The sequence below is a fragment of the Suricata suricatta genome, chromosome 5 (genome assembly GCF_006229205.1).
Source record: "Suricata suricatta isolate VVHF042 chromosome 5, meerkat_22Aug2017_6uvM2_HiC, whole genome shotgun sequence".
NCBI classification, from domain to species: domain Eukaryota; kingdom Metazoa; phylum Chordata; class Mammalia; order Carnivora; family Herpestidae; genus Suricata; species Suricata suricatta.
In genome coordinates, this window is record NC_043704.1 from 146,571,039 (window position 1) to 146,595,683 (window position 24,645).

A 24,645-nucleotide genomic window follows, 5' to 3' on the forward strand; every position below is an offset into this window, starting at 1 on the left:
CTCTCTCTGTCCCTCTCTCTCTCTCTCTCTGTCCCTCTCTCTCTCTCTGTCCCTCTCACTCTCTCTCTGTCCCTCTCACTCTCTCTCTGTCCCTCTTTCTCTCTCTCTGTCCCTCTCACTCTCTCTCTGTCCCTCTCACTCTCTCTCTGTCCCTCTCACTCTCTCTCTCTCAAAAATAATTTTTAAATATTTTTAAATTTTTTATGTCTTTTATTTATTTTTGAGAGACAGAGAGAGACAGCATGAGCAGGGGAGGATCAGAAAGAGGGAGATACAGAATCGGAAGCAGGCTCCAGGCTCTGAGCTGTCAGCACTGAGCCCAACGCGGGGCTCAAACCCACGAACCATGAGATCATGACCTGAGCCGAAGTTGGAGGCTTAACTGACTGAGCCACCCAGGCGCCCCTAAAAAAATTCTTAAAAAATCAAGTCAATAACTTGATTACAAGCCAGACTGGCCTCAAATTTCTTAAAAACTCAAGGGCATTTTTACATGGAGCACTTGAATACTGGGTTCTAAACAGACTTTCCTCTACAAAGAAATCAACCAAAAAGAATCAGGGAAAATCAATGGTTTGTGGAGAGACCCTGTAACTTCCCTGAAAAAAAAAATGTGATTCTCTTCTACTTGGGTCAATATGGATTCAGAGAAAGGTACACGGAAGATATGTGTAATCATATGTACCATTCTCCACATACTGAGCAGTGCTCATATAGGTTTGTCCCCCCTTTTTGTTAATGTTTACTTATTTTTGAGAGAGAGAGAGAGAGAGAGAAAGCATGAGCAGGGGAGGGGCAAAGAGAGAGGGACACAGAATCTGAAGCAGGCTCCAGGCTCTGAAATGTCAGCACAGAGCCTGACATGGGGCTCGAACTCATGAACATTGAGATCATGACCTGAGCTGAAGTCAGACGTTTAATGACTGAGCCAGATGCCCCAGGTTTATCACATGTAAACAGCTTCTGTTGGCAGCCACAGTTCTTTGAGGGGCAAGGCTGGAGCTAAGGTCTGAGAATCTGGAGAAAGAGAGTTGAGCCCTCATACCATAAGATCTAGGTATTTTTAACATCACAATTCACATCATCATTTTTTTCCTTTCAAAACCATAACGGACAGAACCAATTGGATACCTTTTCATTTAATCTACATACAAGGCATCTAAAGATGACTTGAATTCAGCCCCCACTCTCTAGGAGAACCCAGACTTGCTCACAAAATTGGGGAGCATTCATTAAGTCGCTATCCATCAACACAAGTGCTTTAAATAGGAGGACAGTTTCACAAACTCACGTGAGGTTGACCCAGCGGATATTTTTCTTGTTTCTCAAATATAGGAAATAGCTAATCTTGAATGTTGGGTATGATTCTTAACTCCCACATGGATATGTTTACATTCCGTAAAACAACTCTGTGGTTAGCCATTTTAAAAACACCTACCAACCGCTGTTCTGTAGAAATAGATACATAGATGTGTGTGAGTCTCCAAGGACACAATCTGAATCTGTAGTTTTTTAAGCATGTGCATAGCATTTGGCCAGTTACTTTAACTTCTTCACATGTCCAGAACACAAGCTCTCCTAATCTGATCTGATTTATTATCTTCAATTAACATATTAAACAAACAGATAAACAACCGAAAAGCTGAGCCCAAGGACAATGATGATGTCCCATATCACAGATCTGTCTTTGTGAAGTCTACACGACAACTAGAACTCAGTTCTCCTGGCTCCTAGTGCAGTCTTCTTCCAAGCCGCCTCTGCGCACATGCACGAAGTCACAAATGTAAACCAAACCTGCTCCTATTAACACATGCATCCTGACTCAGGCTGCCACGCTCAGCTCTATCTATTGAAATAATTCCTTGAAGATCTGCAAAGCCACCAACCTCAGAAGAGGGAAAGTCTTGCTCTTGTCACAGACCTAAAATTGGTCGTGCAACTTGAATGTCATAGAATTGTCCCCTCAATAGGCCACACACACACAGACACACACACACACACACACACACACACACACAGCAGGTGGGTTAAGCCACTCAGAATGTGCAAGTGACACTTCTCGCACGCCCCGCCCTGAATGCCAGATCAGGCCACACTGCAGCCCGGAATCGGTTCCAGCTCAGAGAACAGAGCAGCAGCTGCTGGGAGCCGGCAGCGGCTCAAGTCCCAGCTGTAATCTTGGCCCCCTGCCTCCTCCGAGCACTTACTAGGGGCGCGTGACCACAGAAACAGCTGAGCCCCCACCTCCAGGAGGAAATGCAACCGCTGTGGCCCCCGCCGCCACCTGCTTTCGGGGCCAAACCACCACCACGTTCCTGTTGGCTCCTGCAGGGGTAACACAGACTGCTGAGTCACTCCTGGGCATGTCCGAGCTGATCTGCTGGGGACAGGCAAGCAGAGGCATGGTCCGACAGGCCTAGGTGGCACCCTGAACCTGGGGACCCGACCTAGCAAGGGAATCAGATACGGTTCGGAGGTTCAAATCCCAGGGTCATGAGCAGATCCCAAGTACCGCTTTGGATTTAGTCTCTGTGGAACTCTCCAAAGAGACCCCTCTCCGAAACAAATGTTGGTGTCGGTGTTACAGTGGGATGAAACATTGCTGAGGGCAGAGGAGTGGGCCAGTCACTTCCAAGGTCACTGATTTCCAGGACTCCTCTCAACACAACACAATGATGAAAATGAAGCGAATGCATTAAGTGTCTCGCCCCTTGCCTGGCCTGTGATGTCTGGTGGCCTTCTTGGGTGTTCTGGAACACAGGACACAGGACAGTGAAGGTCCGTGGTGGGGAGGGGGGCAGGGGCACGGCGCTTCCCAGAACCGGGACTCTGACAGCCTCAACTGCACTCACGTCAGCACTATTAGACATCTGTGACTTCAGACATTGTGAAATCTCACCCTTCTCTGAGGACACGCCTGTCTGGATCTCAGTTCAACAAGGAAGGCAACACTTTGTGCTATTAAAAATTCTTCTGGAAAAGGCCAGCATGTCGACACTCTTGCCACATGCACATGGTGGGGAGGGAGGGAGGAGGAGGGTGTCTTATTCCATGGTCTCTGTTTCTTGAGTGTTTTGAAATCTTCCTGAACAAAAGGCTTGGAGCGTAACAGTCTCTTTGGGCTTAAACGGTGTTTGGATACAAATACTATGCACCCAAAGTGGGCTTCGGTCCAGATGAGGGAGACTCTGATTGGTGGGAGATGGATTCTTGTTTCCAGGGAGAAGGGGCGAATCTGAAGGCCTGTTACAGTCTATGGCTTCTTTGAAAATCTGACTCCCCATCTAGTTAAGGTTTCTCTCCCTAGGAGTGAGGCGAGACAATTTCTATTTGACCCTGGTGTGTGCTCTGAAACCCACTAGTTATAGAGCATCCTGGTGTTCTCTCGGGGTTTACCGTTCTTGACAACCTCGGTCGTAGACCCAGATCCCTCCCCTAGGAAGGATGGGTCGCTGGAGGAGCTGCAGAGAGCTGAATGGCCCAACATCACGTCACACTTATTCCTGGGGCAGTCTGTAATTAATAACTGACTGAGGTGGTGGTGGAAAGCCGGGCTCTCTCAACCCTAGCAAGACAGCCACATTCTAGCCACAGAAAACCCCGAGGAGTTGGTCAGGTCTGTTCTCATCCTTCATCCTGATCTGTGGCTTGCAGTCTCCCTCTATCCACTCCCGTTCCCTCCCTGTCCCTCTGGGCACTGGTCCCCAGAATTCTCCGTAGTAAATGTCCTGCACGCCCAACTCCGTCTCAGAGTTAGCTTCCTAGAAGCCCACCTGGGACATCTCAGGACAGGCCTTGGGAAGGTGGAAATCACACTGTGGCAGTAACAGAACCCAGGTTCAGAGTCACTGGTTGGCTTCAAACCCTGGTCAGCTTCTTTAACCCCTGACACTTCATTGTTGCGAATTCAAATCCTTCACTATTTATAAAGGTATTAAAACATGCACACCCAATGTACATTTGTATATCAGACCATAATTCTGAGTTCCAGGTTCTTATGTGACCACAAATATAATTCCAGTCAATTAAAAAAAATCTGTGACTCTCCCCAGAATTAAGAATTCTCACCTACATATGAAATATGACCCAATTATATGTAATTCCCAAACCACCAGAAGCTAACATGATGTGATACACAGAAAACATTAAAGATATCATGATAACATATGAGTTCATGCCTATAAAATGTTCACCAGCATCTACAAATTATTTCAGGGACTTCCTCACAAGCACTAATAGGTAGCTGTCACTATTCCCACCATACAGATGGGAAAACTGAGACTCAGAGTAGGGCCAAGGAACTTGCCCAGGATTCTACAAGTTAAATGACACTGACCAAACCTCCCTTTATCCCCAGGAGATATTTATTATGGTTGTCTGTCCACAAGACCCCTTCAGGGAAGACGCAGGACATATGAAGGTCAAACAGAATTGAACATGTTGATTTTTGAGATTTTATAGCCAGCTGTGAGAAATCTGCACGTATTCTGATTTCTCTGCGCTCTTCCATACACGTTCCAGCCTCTTACAGGCGCAGCCTACACAAATACAATGGCAGCTTCCCAAGCTTCCAGCAGTGTTCTATGAACTTCACCCGGAAGGACTCACATAGACCCTTCGTCTGGGTCCTTCCTTATGTCCCAGCACAAGAGAAGCTTTCTGGATAGGCCTCAGGAGGTGAATTGTTAATAGCGAATCATTATTCTCATGAGCGCAGCTAGATAACTGATTTTCATACGATGACAATGAATCAATAAGAGAATATTAAACGGCATTAGGTATTTGTTGTTTTACAAGGCTGTGAGTTTTACGGCCAGCATCTGCCTTGGAGAAATTTATAATGGGCTAAAAATGAGGACTTCCACAGCTCAGCCTTTCAAAGACTTATCTTCTCTCTTTCTCTTAAGTATGCCAGTCAATTCCAAAGGAAGCCTTGTTATTTCACTAATTTTCAAGGAAAAGGTTAGATTAGAGTAGGTCATGACTTGAAGAAAACTCCTTTTCTTTCCATAGGATGAAGAGAGAGGTACCCCTACCAGTGAGAAAGGAACTACTTACTCACAAGTCCTCGGTCAAGAATTAATAATTGTCCTCTTGAGCCTGACAGTTAGTCATCAGGAAGGGAACTTTAGGAATGTAGTTCCTCATTATCTTAATCTGTTGTTGTGCACACGGAAGAGGTGGGAGCAACCTCCCTCCTCCCTCCCAGGTATGGCTCTCTTTTTCCAGACCTTTCTCCAGGGATGACACGGCAGAAATCAGAAGAGATCACAGGCTACAGCCAGCAGCGCGGATGGTTTTAGGGGCAGGGGAGCGGGGTCGAAGCAGGGATGTGCCCCGAGGTCAAGCTGCAGAGCGTCACTGCTCAAGCCTCCAGGGATCGAACCAGAAGCAGCAGCTGCATTAGAAACCAAGCAGAAACGTGGGACAGCATGTGGCCCTCTGGTGGCTGGCCCTACCCTTGACAGGCGTCATTTCGCACACTGCTCAGTGTGTGAAATAGACCAGCCTCTCCGCCCCGCGGGAGAAACGGAAAAGAACCATGTAAATGTAAACGTTTCGAAGAATTTTCAGCAACTGAGAAACAAGACCTTACGATTATTTATAAAACGACCTCTTGCACTGAACCAGGTCAAAAAGAAAAGAGTCAAGGTCCCTAACTTGTGAAAGGACCTGAGAAGGATGCCAGAGAAGCTGGTCGGGCTGGAGCCTTGGTCTGGCCCTCGGCAGCGCGTCTCATGCTCTCCTTGTGCCAGCAGATGGTGCAATGCACACCTGCGACACTCGTCACACAACAGCTCTCCGAAGTACCAGAATTCCGTGAACTGCACGTCCAGGGGCCAGTGCACCGCGTGCCTCTTGGCTAGGCTGCTGCTGACCAGCGTAGTGGTTTTGGTATAAACAGTAAGCCCCTCCACCAATTGGGGTCACCGTCCGACCACCTCCATTCTCCAAAGGTTCCTCATTTAATGACAGGTGACCGGTTACTGCTTTAAACACATATACTAACCAACAAGGAGAGATTTACGAGTCCGCCCTTCCCTTACCCGACCCCGTCCCTCTCCTCACTGCCAGTGCTGTATCCTTCCTCTGTGTGCACGCTGAGCTCCAGCAGGGCAAACACCTGCACTTCAGCGCTCACCACACGGGGTCCTAAAGTTGTTCAGAGACTCTGGCTGGAGGCTCCCCAAGGGCAGGGACTATGCCCTGCATGTTTCTGGGTCTCTTCGAGCCACCAAGGTAACAAATGTTTCACAAAAGATAAATCTCTTCCGTGAACTGTTTATAGTATATTAATAGCATCATCTTATAAAATTTTTAACACATGTGCCTTGAAAAAAAAACTGACCCATGTGCTATGGCTTTATGAAGAACCTAAGTGAGATCACTAGGTATCTTCTAGAAATACACCAGCCACCTTATTCAAAAAGTCCATCTTCTGGGAGAACTGTACAGAGCTTAATAATGACTCACGTGCAGAATTTCAGAAATACTTTACCTGACTCATCAGTAAGTACTTACTGGGTGACTAGATGGCATTATTGTCTTCAAGGGGTCCTATCTGGCATTTACTCAGTAGATGGATATATTAAGATCTCACATAGCTGAAGATCACACACACACACACACACAAATCCACAGTAATGCCATATGCATTCTTCTCTACCAATTCTGGGACAGAAGACAGAATCATAGGTGAATTTAAAGGTAGACCAATGTTTTCCAAAGTTTAGGTTATGACCTGTGAGTAAATCAGCAAGTCAAGTCATTGGCTTAACTTTAATATTTTACAATGAAATGAACAGAACACAGAATGGAGTGGAATGAAATGAGCCAGACTGCAGCAAGTGAGAATTGGGAGTACATCATTACCCTCTGTAAGACCATGATTTAGTCTGTAAACTTTTATAATTTTATTTCACATTGTGTGTGTGTGTGTGTGTGTGTGTGTGAGAGAGAGAGAGAGAGAGAGAGAGAGAGAGAGAGAGAGAGAGAGAGAGAGAAAGAGATGTATCTGTACACATCTACCTATGTCTAAGTGCTGGGAGTTCACAGAAAAGTATTTTTAAGTGTATTTATTTTTGAGAGAGAGAAAGAGAACAAACACGAGTGGAGGGAGAAGCAGAGACAGAGAGAGAGATTGGGAATCCCAAGCAGGCTACACACAGTCCGCGTAGAGCCCCATGCGGGTCTCAAACCCACAAACCAGAGGATTATGACCTGAGTAGAAGTCGGACGCTTAACCTATGAGCCACCCAGGTGCCCCTAAATGTGTTTTAAAAGTCAGTCTGTGTCCAAAAAACGTTGCTGGAACTGATCCCGTCATGTTTCCGTAACCGAAGAATAATTGGAAATAGATATGTCGCTCATGGTGTCTTGATTGCGAAAGCCAGCAGAGGAAAAATACGGGCTCTGATGGGGTTCCTGCTGTGAAATCCAAACATTATTTGTGAGATGCAAAGACCTTATCATTTAACTATGAGGATTGATGCCTCTGATGAAGATAGAGCATCTTCGTTAAAACAAACAAATGATTATCTTGGACAACAGTGTAAACAAGTCCCTAATTCACGAAGCTGCTAATTGCTCTTCCCAGCTGCAGAAGATCGGCCTGTACTCCATGCCTCACCATGCATAGAGCATCTCACACTTACACACCCGCTCTCGAAATTCAGCCTCACACAAGCCCAGACATACACACCAGAGCCTGGGGGCCAAAGGGAGTCAGCTCAGAAAGGACGGGTCTGGAAGACAGCTACCTAAGGGCATCAACTGTTTCGTACTTCAGACCTAGATTTTCCTATGAAACTAAACTCATATGTAAATTACTTTATTTCCTCACAAGACTTACTGATATGTCACGAAGAGAAAAGTCTTGGCAGAAGCATCTTTTGTAGGGAAAGGAAATTGATACTTTCTATCACTTTTCAAAAGTAAATCGCAAGATTGGTATTGGGATAATGGTAGTCACACATTCCCATGGTCATTCACATTTGATTCACCAAAACATGGATGCATTAATCTGTACCATAAAAAATAATAGCTGCCATGTTTTCATATATGATAAGATGTGCCAAATGCTACAAGGAACATTTTACACATAGCGATTTTAATCCTCACTGCCACTAATCTCATTGGCACTAAGGAAGGATGGGAGGGAGGGAGGTAAAGGTGGTGGAAGGAAGGAGGGAGGGGGAGGGCGGGGGAGAGGGAGGGCAGAAACATAAGTTCCAGAAAGGCTGAGTCCTGGCCCGAGGTCAAATGACACTGATGTTATTCAAAGGTGGGTCTCAAACACCCATGCCCTGTCCACTGCCCACCATTACCTTCTTCAATCCGTGCATTTGGCATGTTTTCACCGAGAAGTGAATGCAATGCCCACATATATAATCATGAATATTTATTTAAGATAGATGCCAGATGATGTAATAACTTTGTTTGATACTGAATAACAGAGTATCATTTCTCTATTCCTAGCCAGAAACATGCAATTATTTTTTTATCAGTCAAGTTGGCTTGGATATCCCACCGATATACCAAACAAACAAACAAACAAAAAAGCACCCTTGATACTTGATTCTTTTACTCCTCGTAAAACTGAGAAGTAAGTGGCTGCGGAAGACTCTGAAACTCTCAAGTGGATTCATGCTCTCTGCTCTGTGCCCAAATGTCACCCTGTCCGGAGGAGGGACTGATTAAAAGACTCAGGAGACCTCACCTTGACCACTATGCTAGGATTCGGGTCTGGAGATTTCTCTGAGGAATGGGCCAGCCTAAGGTGGTGCAGCTTCAATGTACAGCTATCCTTTGGGTCCGAGCTGCAGCCAGTCACATGGGATGTCATGGCTGGCACCCCGTGTGTGACCAGCTTCAACCTGGAAACCGCACCTCCTGCCCAGTTAGGGCAAGAAGGTCAGTTCTGTCCAAGAGTTGACGGATATCGGAACGGTCAGTGGGTCATGTGTAACCTGGAACGCACCATTAGCAAAAATCTGCCCTAAAAGGAGAAAATATAGCAAAAAGAAAACACGGCACCAACTGCAGGGTTGTAGAGCTGTGAGCTTCTTGGACTCTGAATCCAGACCTCCAGGGCACAAGCCTGCTTCCTCAACTTGATGGAGCAAGCCACTAAGTGGTCCCTGCCTGCCTCCTCATCTGAAAATGGAAATAGGAAGAGCCCCTACCTCACAGACGACTGTGAAGTGAAAATATATAAAGCCCTCAGAAAAGTACCTCACAAGTACTTAGCATTATGTTTTTATCAGCAATTGGTTCCCTTTTACTGGGACACGCACATGCATCCATTCAGCAGAGATTTATGGATGTTACCTGATTAGAGCTCTGGCCGGAATTCAACTGCCAACACTTCTGGAGCCCCAGACCTTCTAAACACGTCTAAAGACCTCCGTGTCTCTAAAAATTACAGATACTTCAAAATGATATTGGCTTCCTTCCAAAACTCCGAGGGAGCCATCACTGGGCTGTTCAAGCTGTGGGTGGCTGGTGATTCCTGAGGCTTCATGCATACATGTAGGAGGGATGTGCCTGACAGATGCAGCCCGAGGCATCTTTGCTGGCTCGTGGAGACGAGAAGAAACCTGCCCCTGAAATCCACACTGGAAATGGCAAAGCTGACAGAGGATTTCAAAAAAAAAGAAAGAAAAAGAATAAAGGAGCAAATGCGCCGACAGTGCTAGAGGTGACCAGACAAGAGACGATGTCACACAGATTCTTCCACCTTCCAAATTTGTCCCCAGATCCGTGCCTGCAGCAAACGGCCTTAGGAGCATTTCTAAAGAACCTTTCTTATAGAGATCACTTTCTTCCTCTTGCGTGAGATAAAGTGTTTTTATTTATTTAAATAAATTGACACTTTCACCTCGTGTCATGGTGCAAATCCAGTTACCTGACACAACTAAATGACAGTATTTTTCCAATTTCTTTTTCATTGTTGAATCACAAGTTTTAAATGATCATAAAACGATCATATGGTAAACTTCGCTTGTTGGGGTGGGGGCTGCATAGGTCCCTGGGTGTTAACACATGTACCAACATACTGAGGCTACAGAAGAGTTCCATCCCCCCCCAAAATCTCCTCCTGCCATCCCTTTCCAATCACACCTCCCCTTTGACATGTCTCCTCGCATTCACTAATCCCTATTTCTATCCCTATATTTTTATCATTTCGAGGTGTTATATGAACAAGATCACACAGTCTGTGATGTTTTGAGATTGACTTCTTCCATTCAACGTAACACCCCTGAGACCCATTCAGATTGTTGCATGAATTCATAGTTTGCTCCTTTTTATCGCTAAGTAATACTCCACGGTATGGATGGATGCCCAGAGGTTGTCCAGGCTCCTTTGGAAGAACATCTGGGTTGTCTCCAGTTGGAGGCAATTACGAATAAAGCTGTTATAAACTGCTGTCTACACATATTGTTTTTGCATTCATGTTTCCATCTCTAGTGTTCACTAATTTTTCTTTAAGTTTTTCTTTGACCCTCAGAATACCCAGGATTATCTTATCTCCATGGACTTTATAGAGTCCTACACTGGAGTGTCTTAGAATATAGCACAGGGGGAAATTTGCATCTCCCTGCAATCATCCAAAACACAGGCTCCAACCTCCTGATCTAATGGAATTTGCCATCCTCCTCTCTTAAGATGCTATGTTTTAACAATCGATTTTAAATCAACGTAAATTTAAATTCACTTATGAGAGTCTATCTGTTTCAAAATCTTACAGTGTTTAATATTCCAGATTAGGAAACATCAGGCAAAATCTACACGCTGGCAAGAAGTTTTCTCCTTGAGATCAGTGGCTCTCATGTTCCTGTCCATACACCAGCAGTATCACCAGCATCGGGAAAGCTGTTAGGAACCCAAAACCTCGGGCCTCACCCCAGGTCCACGGACCCAGACACTCCACGGGTGGGTCCTAAACTGTACCTGGATAAATACTCCCAGCGGTCCTGATGCATGTGCAGGTTTGAGAACCGGTGCTTCAGGGATGCCCTTCCTGTGTGGTCCCGAAGGAGGAATGCCACAGTCTGAGACTTCCCCTTGAGATGACACACTTGGTACTCGCTCCACTTCCCTCCTTCCGTAATAGGATTCACCCCAATAGGACAGCTCGTTTATGTTAAAATATGGGTCCTAGATTACTAACTGGCATTTACAAGACAGATGGTAGAGTTCATTTTGGGCACCAGCCAGGAGCGATGGCATCAAAACCTAAAGTCTAGAGGAATCCTTAACTCTTGGATTGAAAGGATAAATTCATCACCCTACCCTCTGTTTCCATCTTGCCATTTTATCAGTGCAGATGGGCAGAGAACGGGGTGAATTCAAGTTTCCTTGCACTGGTGACGTTGTTCTACAAGGCTATCTTTAAGGAGATATTGTCCATCAGCAGTGAAAGAAGTGAACTCAGAAGGAAAAGAAAGTAGAAAAGCAGCTAATTTAGGTCATGCCATCACTGATCTGCCAAGAATACAGAGTACTCATTTTATAATATAACAAGATCCCAAATTTATGTATATATACTAACATATATTGTAACACATCTAATATACAGTATATTAGATATATGTGTAATTTTTATAATATAACCAGATTGCAAATGTGAATATATAAATATATTAAATAAATATAAATTATACTATATATATAACATAGTATATTACATATGTGGGTATATATGTATTTTTAAAATATATACACATATGTATGTATAAAAGAGTATGCATCCATATTCATTTTCTGTTACTCTGTTCTCCCTTCAGAAAAAAATCCCCAAGAATAAAATTATAGGTAATTCCCTAGTCGAAAGCCAATATTTATTCAAGCAAACCTAGTAATGCATATGATAAATTACACAGGTTAAGAAATTTAGAGCAATATCCTCTCTGTATATAATGTAAACTATATTCCTATCAAATAAATCCTTCTATTTACCTATAGATAGTATTTCTAAGATTTTCTATTTCTTTAGGTTAGCTAGGTGGGAAAATCAGTACGATTATTTTGGTTGTTAATTTTGTTCTGGCCACAAAATATGGTGTAAACATTTACTTAGTAAAAAGTAAGCCTAGTCCCTAAATTGTGCTGTTCAATAATTTAACAAAGCCATCGCCTTTGACAAATAATTAATAAAGAGGTTTATCATACCTAATATACACTTCACTGTTATTTCGGGGTAAGCTGAAATTTCTGTTAACCTCACCACTTCCTTCATCTGAGAAACGGACTCCCCAAGAGGATGAAAAGGCTACTTTGATCCTGTACATCTGCCAGACCAACCGTCACCCTCTGTGACAAACAGGGGACGTGAGGCCTGAGAACGAGTGTGTGGTGCTGCAGGTGTCTAGGGTTTACTTGGGAGAAAACAAATTGAGGACAAACAATCTACGCAGAAAGCACACACTGGCTAATTGTAACTCAAGTTTTCCTGAAGATAATTTCAGGGGGAACATATTAGTTAAAATGGATAATTTCGTCCTCAATATCAGTAAATTGCATTAATACGTGTTGGCAGGTAGCCTGACAATAAATAGGGTTTTGCACCTGGCATTAGCTCCTTCCCCTGGGACAGAGGCAGAGTATAAATACTCAGTGTAGCACTTTCCCCCCAATTTGTCGCATGGGAATGGCTCAGAACACAGATTTAAAGACCAAGACCTGCTGCCTTAATTGCAAACAATCAAAAAAGAGTCTCGTCACACATGTGCTGAAAAGCCCGAACATCATTTGGAAAAAAGAAAAAAAACCAGTTCTTTAAATTCCACTTAACACTTGATAAAGATCTTCAAAATCATTTTTCATTTATGTATTCAAAAATGTTTTAATTAATATCATCACATCCCTGGGTATCTATTTTTATGTAAATGTGAACCATTGGGTCCCTTAAATCAATAGCATTGCTTCAGACTGTTGGGCATTAAAAATATGTGTTTAGATACGTTGTAGTTTCCCCCCCTTAACTATGTGATACATATTGTTAATATCTTATAAAAGCTAATGCAAAAGAATCCCATCCCATCAGCCCTTAAAAATCATTGTTTTTCGTTTTCTTTTTTTCTAGTAATCCACAGACGAAATACTTAGGACTCAAACTACAACTTTATATTATTTTCAAAACACAAGTAGTGATATATAATTTCATTGCATGTTCTTATGGTTTTCAATGGATAAACCGTCCTTGTAGGAGATGGCAGGAAGGAGATAACATTTCTATTCTGTGGCAAATATTTTACATAGGACAGCTCATGGAAGGAACGTTGCTGCCACATATTCCAATAAGGACACTGAAGGTCACTTGGCCGGGCCAATGAGAGGCAGAGATGAGATTCAAACTTAGGTGACCTTGACCTCAGGCCCATTGCCCTTCTACGACACCAGGAGAAAATGTGTCCCCAGCTTAGGTGAAATCGGGTACTGAGAATCCATCCTCGTCTCAAATGGCATCCATAAGTACAGATTTGAGATGCAGGCAGACAGACGTCCAACCACTCTACCAGTTTCCCAAGTTAATTTCCATGTCCTTCTATACCATGGCCGCACCCCATAGCCTTTCACTACCCCCTGGTTCTCAACGCCTAATCTGTAGGTAAGATCTAAATCTCTGTGTTTCCCAGGGCTGTTACATATTACAGTGTAAAGTTATACTGCAATGAAAGAAATATAAGAAGGATGAAATATACATCTATCCTTTTCCTTAGACAACAATCTCCAAGTATGCTACAACAGAAATTTTGCCACAGCTGTGATCACAACCAAGGGTACATTCGCATGGACATCACATGAACACCCAAGTTCCTTTCACTCAAGAGGCAGCCCATAAGTATCAGTTCATAGTCACATTGCAAAACAACTGAACAAATTATTTTTCTAAAACAACAACCCCCAACTAGCTTTCAATCAAAAATGATCCAAAGGTAAAGTCGGAATCAATAGAGGAATTCTGATTGTTCTTATTACTGTCCCTGTAGCTTCACCGAATGATCCCAGAAGAACTATAGAAATCTTGGATCTCTACACTGATAAGAGTATTTGCCTGGACAAATGAGGTGGTCCAGAGGGTAGAAGCAGCAAGCCAAGTGAAGTAATTCCCACAGAGCAGAACAAAGGGCACTAATGACCTGATCAATACAGAAGTAAGGACGGATTTCCTCCACAAATGACCGCTCAGCTTCCCTGAAAAATACAAAAACATACCATATTGCTTTCATTTAGATTTTCCTTAACGTTTATGATGTACTTTATTAGGAATACCCAAAAGTTGGCTTTCAGTCAAGTCAATAACATTAGATAAGTTCACCAAGACCTGGGGTGAAATACAGGCGTTCTTTTAAGTTTGCAGGGTGGGTCCTTCTCACTGCTACAAATTCCTTGACTACCGGCGTGAACCATTTGATCCCCACCAAAGGCCCAAGACCTATTCTAGAAGCGATGAAATAAGTTTGTACTCCCTCATCTTTTCTTAAAACATCAAAAGCAATCTGTATTCCCCACCAGGTCTGGTTGTCTATTTTAGAAAAACAGATTTTAGAGCTCTCTTGTCTTGCTAGATCTGCTGGGCCAATCTCTGATTCCACAAATGGCCTTCTGTTGGGTGTATCCATTGGTTTTACCTGCAAAGTGAACAAATCACGAGTCTGCCACAGTTGTAATTGAAATCATTTCTAGTTCTTAGATAAAGTCTCAAATTGCTCCTGGGAGGGTGCTCACAGTCAACTCCATGGTATTTCCAGACAAATCCAGAAGGAGGCCTGGTCAACTTTCTTTGTAAATAAGCATACGGGCCGCAATCCTATACCCGGTGAGTTAGCAATGCTGGCTGATAAAATCCCGTGGGAAAGTTTGTGTCCACAAGGAATTCAGAACCCTCCATGCCCAAATCTCCTCTTCCCATCTAGCAGGAAGAGAAGGCGGACCCTGCTACTGCTTGGGTAGAGCTGCTCTACTTCTGGGCCGGAAGAGGGGTCTGGAGACCCCCCAGTTTTCCAGATTTTCTTCTCCCTCCCTTCCTCACTCCTGCCTTCTGCTCCAGCACTGCTAGCTCACTCAGCCCTCAGGGGAGTGAATTCTCTGCCCACATTCTGGATCACCTTCACCATGGTTAATCTCTCCCCAGGCACCTGTCCAGTAAACATGAGTTGTTGCTAACTCTGTGTACCAGTGATTTGGAAATCGCTTGTGAACTTGCCTTTGCCCCATCTGCTCTCCCAAGACCGTATTAACTGAGTGGTGACCTTAAATCCCTTCCATGCAGATGAAAAAGTTATCTATGTATATGCACAGATATATACGCACACACATATACATACACACACGTGTGTATATATTATATATCTTATCTACAATATATATCTTATATATGTGTGGGTAGATGTCTGTGCATATACATACACATATATGCATATATACATATATGTGTGTTTATATATATAATCTATCGACCCTCTCCTTGTTTTCCAGCAAATATCACAATGCCAAAGGATTCTAAATTTATTCTCAGACACCTGAGAAGTTTTGTTGTGTAACTTTCTGATTGTGTTATCCCTCAGAAGAATGGCTGATATTCAAATTATAATAGAAAATAAAACTCAATGATTTGACAAATGCATTGCTTCACGCAGCTCCCCTTCTTCTGTGTTAAACACTACTGGGGTTTCCCATTTCCTGATGGGGAACCATATGATTAACCCCCCATTTTTGGGGGGGAGTGTCTCCCCTCCTTGGGCCACTTTCACACACGTGCAGAAATGATTTATCACAGCAAAAGTAGGAGCAGATGCTTCAAGATCAGAGGCCAGATCAGCTGCTCATCCCAAACCACTCCCTCAGTGCTTAGGAACCAGAGCCTTCCGCGGGGTGTCTGGGAGCCTATCAGCAAGCCCCGAGCGTCACTTGCTCTAACGTCTCAGAGGTAGCTGAAAATATTGCCATCTCCCATGCCAGTCCAAGTCTGCCACTTAAAAGCTTTCCCCCATTAACACAGGATTTAAAGTTATTCCTTCATGGATCCCTTCTAACCCCTTCTTGTTCAATGATTCCGTTTACAGCCACCACTTAATGCCACAATTAAACTGTTTTGGAGAAATAATATCTATGTGTTCACTTTGTAGACAACTCTGAATTGGGCTGCCCCTTCCCTTAGAACCCTTGTTCAACATCAGGGTTCTTACGAAGTGTGCACTTAAAGTCGTCAGCACCCTGGCTTGGCCTTCCAGATTTCAGAGACCCAGAAAAAGGACAGCTTATGTCCAGTTTCGTGAACATCAAAAAGGTTACTCTCCAACGGTAAGCATCAAAAATGTGACGGGGTAGGAAAAAAGAAAGCTGCCCTCTTAATTACTACCAGCCACAAAAACCATCAGGGGACGTTTGTCTCATTTATGCAATCAGGTTAATCTCTAAAGTGCTTCATATGAAAGGTGATGGCTTCTTTTTAGTGAATAATACCTATGTGCCTGCACCTTCGTTTCTGCTTCGATCCTTTAAGGTAGGCCTGATCCCACTTTATAAATGAAAAAATTGAAGCGATGAGAAATGAGCTAAATTGTTAAAGCCCCATAACGAGTAATGTGTTTCTACTGGACTGGTGTTGCTACACAATTTTACCCACAGAGACAGCGACGCATAGAGACGTCTAGCGTCTTGGCCACCAGGACACCGAGAGGCCCAACCTCCGGGCTGGTTGTTCAGGTGCTAAACTGAGCATTTACAGAGGCACCCTGTGGAGCAGTGAGATTTGGATGCAGCACCCCAAGCCTTGTTTCCCAAGACTTCTGTTTAAAATTTGTGTTTAATTCAAGTCTTGCGTCTGCAGGGCCCTGTGGAGTTCTCTCTTCAACGCACATAGCAAGTCATGGGTTCCGTCCCCCAATAAGCTCGGAGCACACCTTTAGGACACAAACCTCCTTTAGTTTCAACCTGACTCTCAATTGGAAGCTCCAATGAATTCCAAACCTCTCTCTGTCGATATCAGATCCTATATTGTATCAGCTTCTGATATCATATCTGACAAAAAATGTACACATTGCGATCATTTGTGGAGCAAAATAATCTCTCTCTTGGAAGGGTATTACATCCTTGTCCTAGAATATATTCAATTGTTTTCATACATAAACGCTCACGTTAACTCTCTTAACCTCTTGATGCTGAGGGGAAAAAACACTAAAAACTTCATCCATTGTTGTGGATGAAGACAATTATTATAATCATAGTTAAATAATAAATAAAGATGAAGGCATCCAGTTTGAATGTTTAACGGTGCTTAGGCAAATAGCAACAGCATGTACATGTGGCATGATTGCGTGCTGTATTATTTTATCTTTCCAGAACTCTGTTAGTGATTATGTGGAAATTTCAGAGTTGGAGAAAGGTTTCGATCTTCACAAAGGCATTAGGTGCCGTGACCAAAGGTAAATCACCACCCAAGTGAAAACAAAAAGACTCATTAATACCAGAGAATTGTTTGCATGGGATTTTTGAATTCATCTTTAGTGCTCTGTCTGGTTGACAGTTTCTTAAAATTCCTACAATACCGACGTATCTAAGTAAACTTAAAACAAACCAATATAAAACTATGTAATTTAAAAGTAGTACCTTTTAAAGTATTACTATGATCATTCCCACAAGCCAGAGAAAAGAAGTAAGGTCACAGATACGGCTACAAAGTCCTGACAATTAATTAAGCTGGCAGACCAAATCAGCGATTTTAAGTCAACAGTGTGCTCTGTTGGCTTCAAGAATCACTATCTGACTCTAAACCTTCACCTTCTTTCTCTACAAAAAGAAAATAAAGTGCCGTATTTCCAATCAAAGGTGTCTTTTTTTTTTTTTTTTTTTACCTCTCTTAAAAAAAAAGTTTAAAGATGGGCGAGTATTTGAAGCTTGCAAATGCTGGAAATCTTGATTCTGTCATTCTCACGTGGAATCGATTCATTTTTTTGTCCAGAAGCCCTTTAATGATTGAATTGTCAATTGTCAGCAATGCTGAGATTTCCGCCAAACTTACATACATTTTAACAAGCCAAATGCTAAGTTAAACATGTCGGTTTAGAGTATATAGATGCTGTATTATCAATAAATATTAGAACTTTGTGTGAGGATTTTGGCTTGTGGTTCTGGAAATGTTTTAATATAACTTTATATAAGAGCTGCAAAAACAATTTAATAGGTCTTTATTTTCCTATCCAGCTTCTGAGCAAATAATAGTTAAACAAGTATGAGGGGTCCCTGAATTCCAGTGAGTTTTCATGACCTTCCTTCATCCTCCTTGGCTTGATTCTTCCAGATCTCTGCATCAGTGGTGAGATCACCTGGGAGCAACCTGGGAGCAACTCAAATTGCCTGAACGGTCAGGTGACAGCTAGGCCTCCTGGCTCACGCAGCAAGGGAGAGTGTCCTTGGATTTCTAGGACCTTAAAACTTTTGGAATTGATGTTCCATTTTGTTTGCTAAAGATGTTGAAACATTTTACCTCAATTATTGGTGTTGCTTCATAATTTCAACTAGATCAAAATACGTCAAAAATGTATAGTTTTCCCTTTAAGTGTGATACCAGGGACTAGAATGTTCTGACGTTAAGTGTTACATCTTACAATTAGAAGAAAAGGTGCTAAAGATCGGAGCACCCTTCTCCTGGTTTCCATTCCTGAGAGCTGGTCTTCATTCTTATCTCAAGTATTGAGCGTGTGTCAAAGAATCCGACAAGGATAACACCAATGTAAGAGATGTGTCCATTGTTTGGGACCCCTTAAGAATTCACCAAGTTCCTCTCTTGTCCCTATCACAAGGCCTTATTTGCTTGCTTGGGTGGGTATCAGGAAGAGATTCCTGGTTTATCTTGAGAGGCAGATAAGCTTTGTGACTATACCTCAAAACTGCAGAAAAAAATATTAGATACTACACACTGTGATTCTGGGTAGAAACATGGACCGCACTATGCCAAAAAAAATCTCAAACTTTGCCAAAATATTTGAACTAAAAAGTGACGTAATGGTTTTCTTGTTAAAGATCTTGAGTCCTTCATGTCAATTAAAGCCATACTTTTAATTTTTATTTCTCTTAAAACCAATGTTATTATGTACAGAAGTGATTTTGTTAACAAGAGCTCAATATTTTGTGTGTCACATACAGTGAGTTTCTAATTTAACAACTGTCGTGTCATTTTGAAGGACAGTGAAATGTAAGAATGTAGTTAAGAGGTCTGTTTTTAAAAGGGATAATTATGAGCGGACCCCCCTCCCCTTCACCTGGAGGAGAAAAAATTATCTTCTGTTGCCAGACAGAAGGAGCAATTGTAAAGTATATTACTTTATTTATTTAAGTATATTACTTTAAAAATGCATAAATTTATTATGAGGACGTGCCTTGAGTGAGACAATTTTGGACTAATTCTTCAACATTTTCACTGAATCCGAATTGCAATGTTATCCTAATAGTCATCATTTGATCACAACACGAAAAGTCTTACATAACCTGTGGCGCCGACATGCCTACTAGGTAGGGGGTATAAAAAACTGCCAGAAGAAATTTCGTTGGGAAAAGTGTGTAGAGGAATTCAAAATATCGATCTACTCCGGCCATCCACAGTGATTAACTCTCATTCCACCTGGTGACACTGAGCTCCTTGCTGGGAACTAGGAAAAAGGAGCATAATATAACGCTGAAGATCCGATTGGAAAGGAGAGTCAATTTGGTGCATTCAAGTCAACCCTTTTGCGGTTTTTTCCCAATGTGCGCTCCAATTTCCTGACATAATTATTTCAATTCACTTTCTGGTTTCCTTGCACAGATATTTCCCAGGGCACAGAAAGGTCTCAGTGATCTTAGAGAAAGGTGTATTTAAATGTTATACGGGCATCTTATGCCTTAAGAAAACAGCACCGGACTGCCGAAGATTTGGAGACCAGACAATAACAACGTTACCAAACATTAAAAACTGCCCAGTGAACTTGATTCTCCATCTCAGAGGGCTTTGTTCTTTATCAAGAATACTATATTTACATATATAATTGAAATGCTGTATCTCGGCTGATAGCTAATCCTCATGGAAATGAAATTGTTGGGAAGTAAAAACAAGTAATAAATCCTGTGGACATCCAGGGCCAACTTTAATCCAAAACGAGCAAAATTAATTTAGAGAAGGCACTAAAAAGAGCAACTTATTAGAACCTGGCATAAATGTACCTTAAAGGAAAGGGACTCTCCCCAGCAAAGACAGCCTGAGAAAAACAAGCCCAGACACAGATACACCTTGCTAATATTCTTTTTCGTTTCCAATAGTCCTTCAACATTCACTTATGTCACAGCTTGAACGTATTTATCATATTTAATTCTAAATATTAAAATGGAAAACGAAGAAAGAAAAGTCAGTGGACACACAGAAACTCTGCAATCACAGATTTCCTAAAAAATAAAGGTCTTTTGTCTAAAGACAGGAAATCATGTATTTTAGAAGTTCATCACTGACTTAAAATATGTCCAGAACTTTCCAGGTGACATAATGCCTCTCTAAGGAAGCCAATTCTTTTTCTGATTAGAAAGTCACAAATTTCCAAACACACCACCCCCGTGTGGTACCAGTTAGAATGATGGCAGTACTTACCATTTGAAGAAATGACTTTCTCTGTCCACATCATTTCTAAACCCCACATTCTTTCTTAACCTGGTCGCAAAGCAGATCTGAATTACACTAACTTACATGCAAACGGTTCATTTGCAATCCCCAGCCTTATGGACTTCAAACTGTCTCCCAATCCTAGTGAGAATCCTCAGTTATATCCACTTCTGGCTACACTGTACACTGTGTCTTCAGGGCTGACTCATTCCCCACGCTACTCATGTAGCTTATCATTATCTTGTCCACAGATAGAATTTACATTGAATTCAGCTGAGAATGGCCCCGATTTGAGACTCTTGAGAAAGGCATCAGCCCTGTGGTCTGAAGAGCATGACCACTAAGGGAAATATGACAGCCAGTGTGGACCGTAATTTTCCCCTCTCAGAGTACAAAGTAGAAAACACAAACAACGGCAACCAATTAAAGTAACTCCTTACAGTGCATTTCCCTTAGTCCTTTATTGGGGGGGAGGGGATCATTCTTCATAGAAATGGACAAAAATCTAGAACCAAAATTGCCCTAACAGCTTTATTTAACAATACTTATGTAACTCACTTCCCCACTTAATAAAAACTCCTCACTTTCCCTTATGTTTATTAATTTTGAGACTACTTAGGCATTTGTCTAATTAGCTTCACTTTGAACAAAGATATAACTTGATCATAGTCTGTTGTTAATACGAAAATGAACAACCCAGACCTTGCTGATTGAACATTTTCACTGTCTACTTCAAGACAGGTGTTCTGCGTTATACCAACGTTGCAGACAGATGGCTTCTTATGTTTTACGCACTATAACGTTAAGTTTTCCCCCCTCGTTATAATGTCCCGAAGTGCTGCCTCTGCTATCTACAGTTTAAAAATATCTAACCTCCACTAAGATTATCTATTGTGCTTATCACAAAGTAAGGAAGGAAAACAACTCGAATATTCTATCAAGTTCGGCCAAAACTTCCTGCCTCAGTTGCCACAATTCTGGACCCAGATTTCAAATTTATGAAAGAAAAACAATTCACAAGGCAGAGCTTCAACTTAGAGTATCTTAGAAGGATGCTAGTTATTTTATGCCCGAAACATTTTATAATCTCCAAAGCCTTTACTAGGACAGTATTTTAGGAATCTAAAATTATTTCTGCACTTCTCACCATCCAAGAATCTGACAGCTCATATGAAAAACAGTATGTGTGCAGCAACTCCTTGGTTAGTGTCTCTTTTAAGTTTTCAGGCATTCTAGTGACTGAGTCTTCTTTCTAAGAATTATTGAAGAGGTTTATGAAAACACATAGCAGACAATTCATGGGTAATCCTCTCACTAAAATCAAATGATTCTGTTAGTACAGTATATTAGGACTAATTAAAATTACCATATCCCACAGCCAGTCTGTACCTTTTCAAATATCCTTCTCCAGGATCCAAAACCACGCACTGTTCTGTCTTCCATCATGCTTCTTTCATTGCTGAGTGAGGCACTCTCTCCTTCATTAAGTAGCATTAAAAATAGACAGCACAGAATTCCCCAACGGAGCATGCTCTAACAGGGCTAATGCCACAGTTAAGGTAACCATACTCAGCTGGGATCTAAGAGGGACAGTCACCGGAAGATCAGCAAATTTGCAAATCTAATAGCGCACACAAACCTGTCTGTCTGAGATGAATACCAGAAAAGAGAAATTGGCATGTTGTGAAATTAAGTAACCGAGAAGCTAAAAGTCCATTTCTAAAACTGTATAAGTTTCTGCAAATAAATGTTACCTACACCATGTATTCTGTTCAATAGGCATTCACCTACAGCAACTGGGCTATATTATTATTATTCAAATAACATGTCCAGAGAAATGGAGCCATAAATGCATAGCGTCTGAATGTCTTAAAAACTGCATCTAAACCAAATTATTTAAAACAAGCACACAGTATTGATAAGCAAGGACAGTAAGAGGTTAGCCCTTTGCATCTTTTGTGATGAAAGGTATCCCTTAAAGAATATACTAAACCCATTCGCCAGAAAATATAAAAATATTCTGTTAGTTGAAGTGATAAGTAAAGGAATGTGATAAGAGAGGAAATATCGGAGCAAACACAAATACATACCTTACAAAATCCCATATAAACCTGAAATGAGCGCACATAATTTTTCACATGTGATCTACATTAGGCATGCAGCAGAAGCAATTACTGCCAAGATAGTAGATTACTTGGCTATGTGAACAGAACATAGCTAGAGCTCTTCCAAACGACCGTCTTTGGTGAAAATGACATTAACTAAAATCCTATTAAGACATGCATGTGCCATGGACACACAAATACAGAGGATCAAAGAAGTAGGTGCATTTATTTTTAAGTGTATGTCAAAGGTTTTCTAACTTACACCAAATGAAAAATGATTTCCTGTCATCTCCATTTCTCTGGTTTCTTAAAACAATCATAGCAATTTTGATCTCCAAAGTAGATGAGGAGGAGATGGGAATCATTTGGAATTTTTCAGCCTTTGAGCAAAATCTTGTGCAGATTCATTTCAACTTTGGGGAATGTCATTCTTTTGGGAGAGGCTAAAGTGTCATACCAACAGACTTTAAAAATCAGCAATCAGAAGGGGTATCTGCCCTCTAAACATAGTCTCAAGAAAATGATTTCTACCCGCCTTGCAATGTGCATACTAGCCTCCCAATCCTTTGTAACTTTCAGTGCCTCCTTTGCTTTTCCTTTTAGACTTGGACTCTGTCCTCGTATCTTCAGGAGGTGATCAAGTACAGAGCCTGAACAGCCATCAGAAACCACATCCACTCCAGCTCTATTTCCCTGCACACACATTGACTGAGTCCATTTCTCTTCCTAAGAAACTTTCTACATACCTTACTATTCAGTGCAATTCCACCACCATATCTACAACCGGAGACAAAAGACACGGAATTCGGAGTTTGCAATGGAACACAGATTTCAAACACGTAAAAATTAAAGGGAACAACAATCTTCTCCCCCGCCCCAATCCGGTGGGAGCTGGGACCCCAAGTCCTGCAATAACAACAAACTGATTACAACTTTTCTGCCTCTTGCACAGTTTTTTCGAATGAAATGAGAGAGTCCCAAACTTTCCACCATAAAACCTGCACAAATGACTGTAGACTTCTCCATGAAAAGAGCGGCCCTACTGTGCTCCCTTCCACCTTTCCCTGTCTGCCTCATCGGGGGGGAGGGGAGTGTACCCCACCTTCCATGAAACATAAAAACACAAGACCTGTGTAACATCAACAGTTTTCTACAAACACGAAGGAGAAAAAAAAAATAAGACAAGAAACAATTCTAAAGAAAAGCACGGATAAAAGGCAGAAAGGAAGGGCGGAAAATCACAAAAGACTTGCCAGGTTCACGTCGGAAGACCTTGATTATTACCTTGACAGAACAGTGGGTATCCCCCCAGCGTCCTGGTGCCTTGATCGATTTGATTTAGTTTTGGTTTTTATTAATACTGTTTCTCAATGATTGAGTTGGCTGGATTGGTTTGGTTTGGCTTGGCTTTTTTGGTTTTGGTTTTTTTTTTTTTTTCTATTTTCTTTTCTTTTCTTTTCTTTTTTTTGTTTTTGTTTTTGTTTTTGTTTTTGGTCGACTTATTTAACTGCTAGTAGTTGAAGGGGCTCTCCGTCTGCAGCGTCGGCTGCCGGGCTCCTCGCGCAGCTGCGGGGACCGCGGTGGCTCTGGCTGGCGACCCCGCTGCCCCCACTCGGTTGGCGCCGCTCCGGACGAGCTCGGGGGGCGCCGGCGCCGCCTTCTCCGTCCCGCCGGCTCCGGGGCGCGAACGACTTCCCCGCCTCCGGTCTGCCAGTCCGGCCCCTGCACGTCTGTCTGTCTGTCTGCCTGTCCGCCGCTCAGCCCCGCAGCCCCGCGCGGGGTCCTCGCTTTGCAGCGCGCTGCTCCGGGAGCCGCCGCTGTCCGTCCCTCGGCGGGTCGCGGTCCCCTAGTAATGCAGGGTCCCTGCTCCCGTCCTCCGCGCCCACATCGCGGTCCAGCTCGCGC

The 24,645-nt window shown here is 42.5% G+C and overlaps 1 protein-coding gene across 11 annotated transcripts in view; it reads right to left on the bottom strand.

Moving 5' to 3' along the window:
* The window catches only part of ARPP21 (cAMP regulated phosphoprotein 21), a 152,991-nt gene extending 128,352 nt beyond the window's left edge, over positions 1-24,639 (bottom strand). For all 11 annotated transcript variants that reach the window (XM_029940468.1, XM_029940467.1, XM_029940464.1 and 8 more), the window contains exon 1: positions 24,025-24,639. The gene's annotated coding sequence lies outside the window, so the exon portion shown is untranslated. The remainder of the gene's footprint in view (positions 1-24,024) is intronic.
* Between the last annotated feature and the right edge of the window lie 6 nt (positions 24,640-24,645).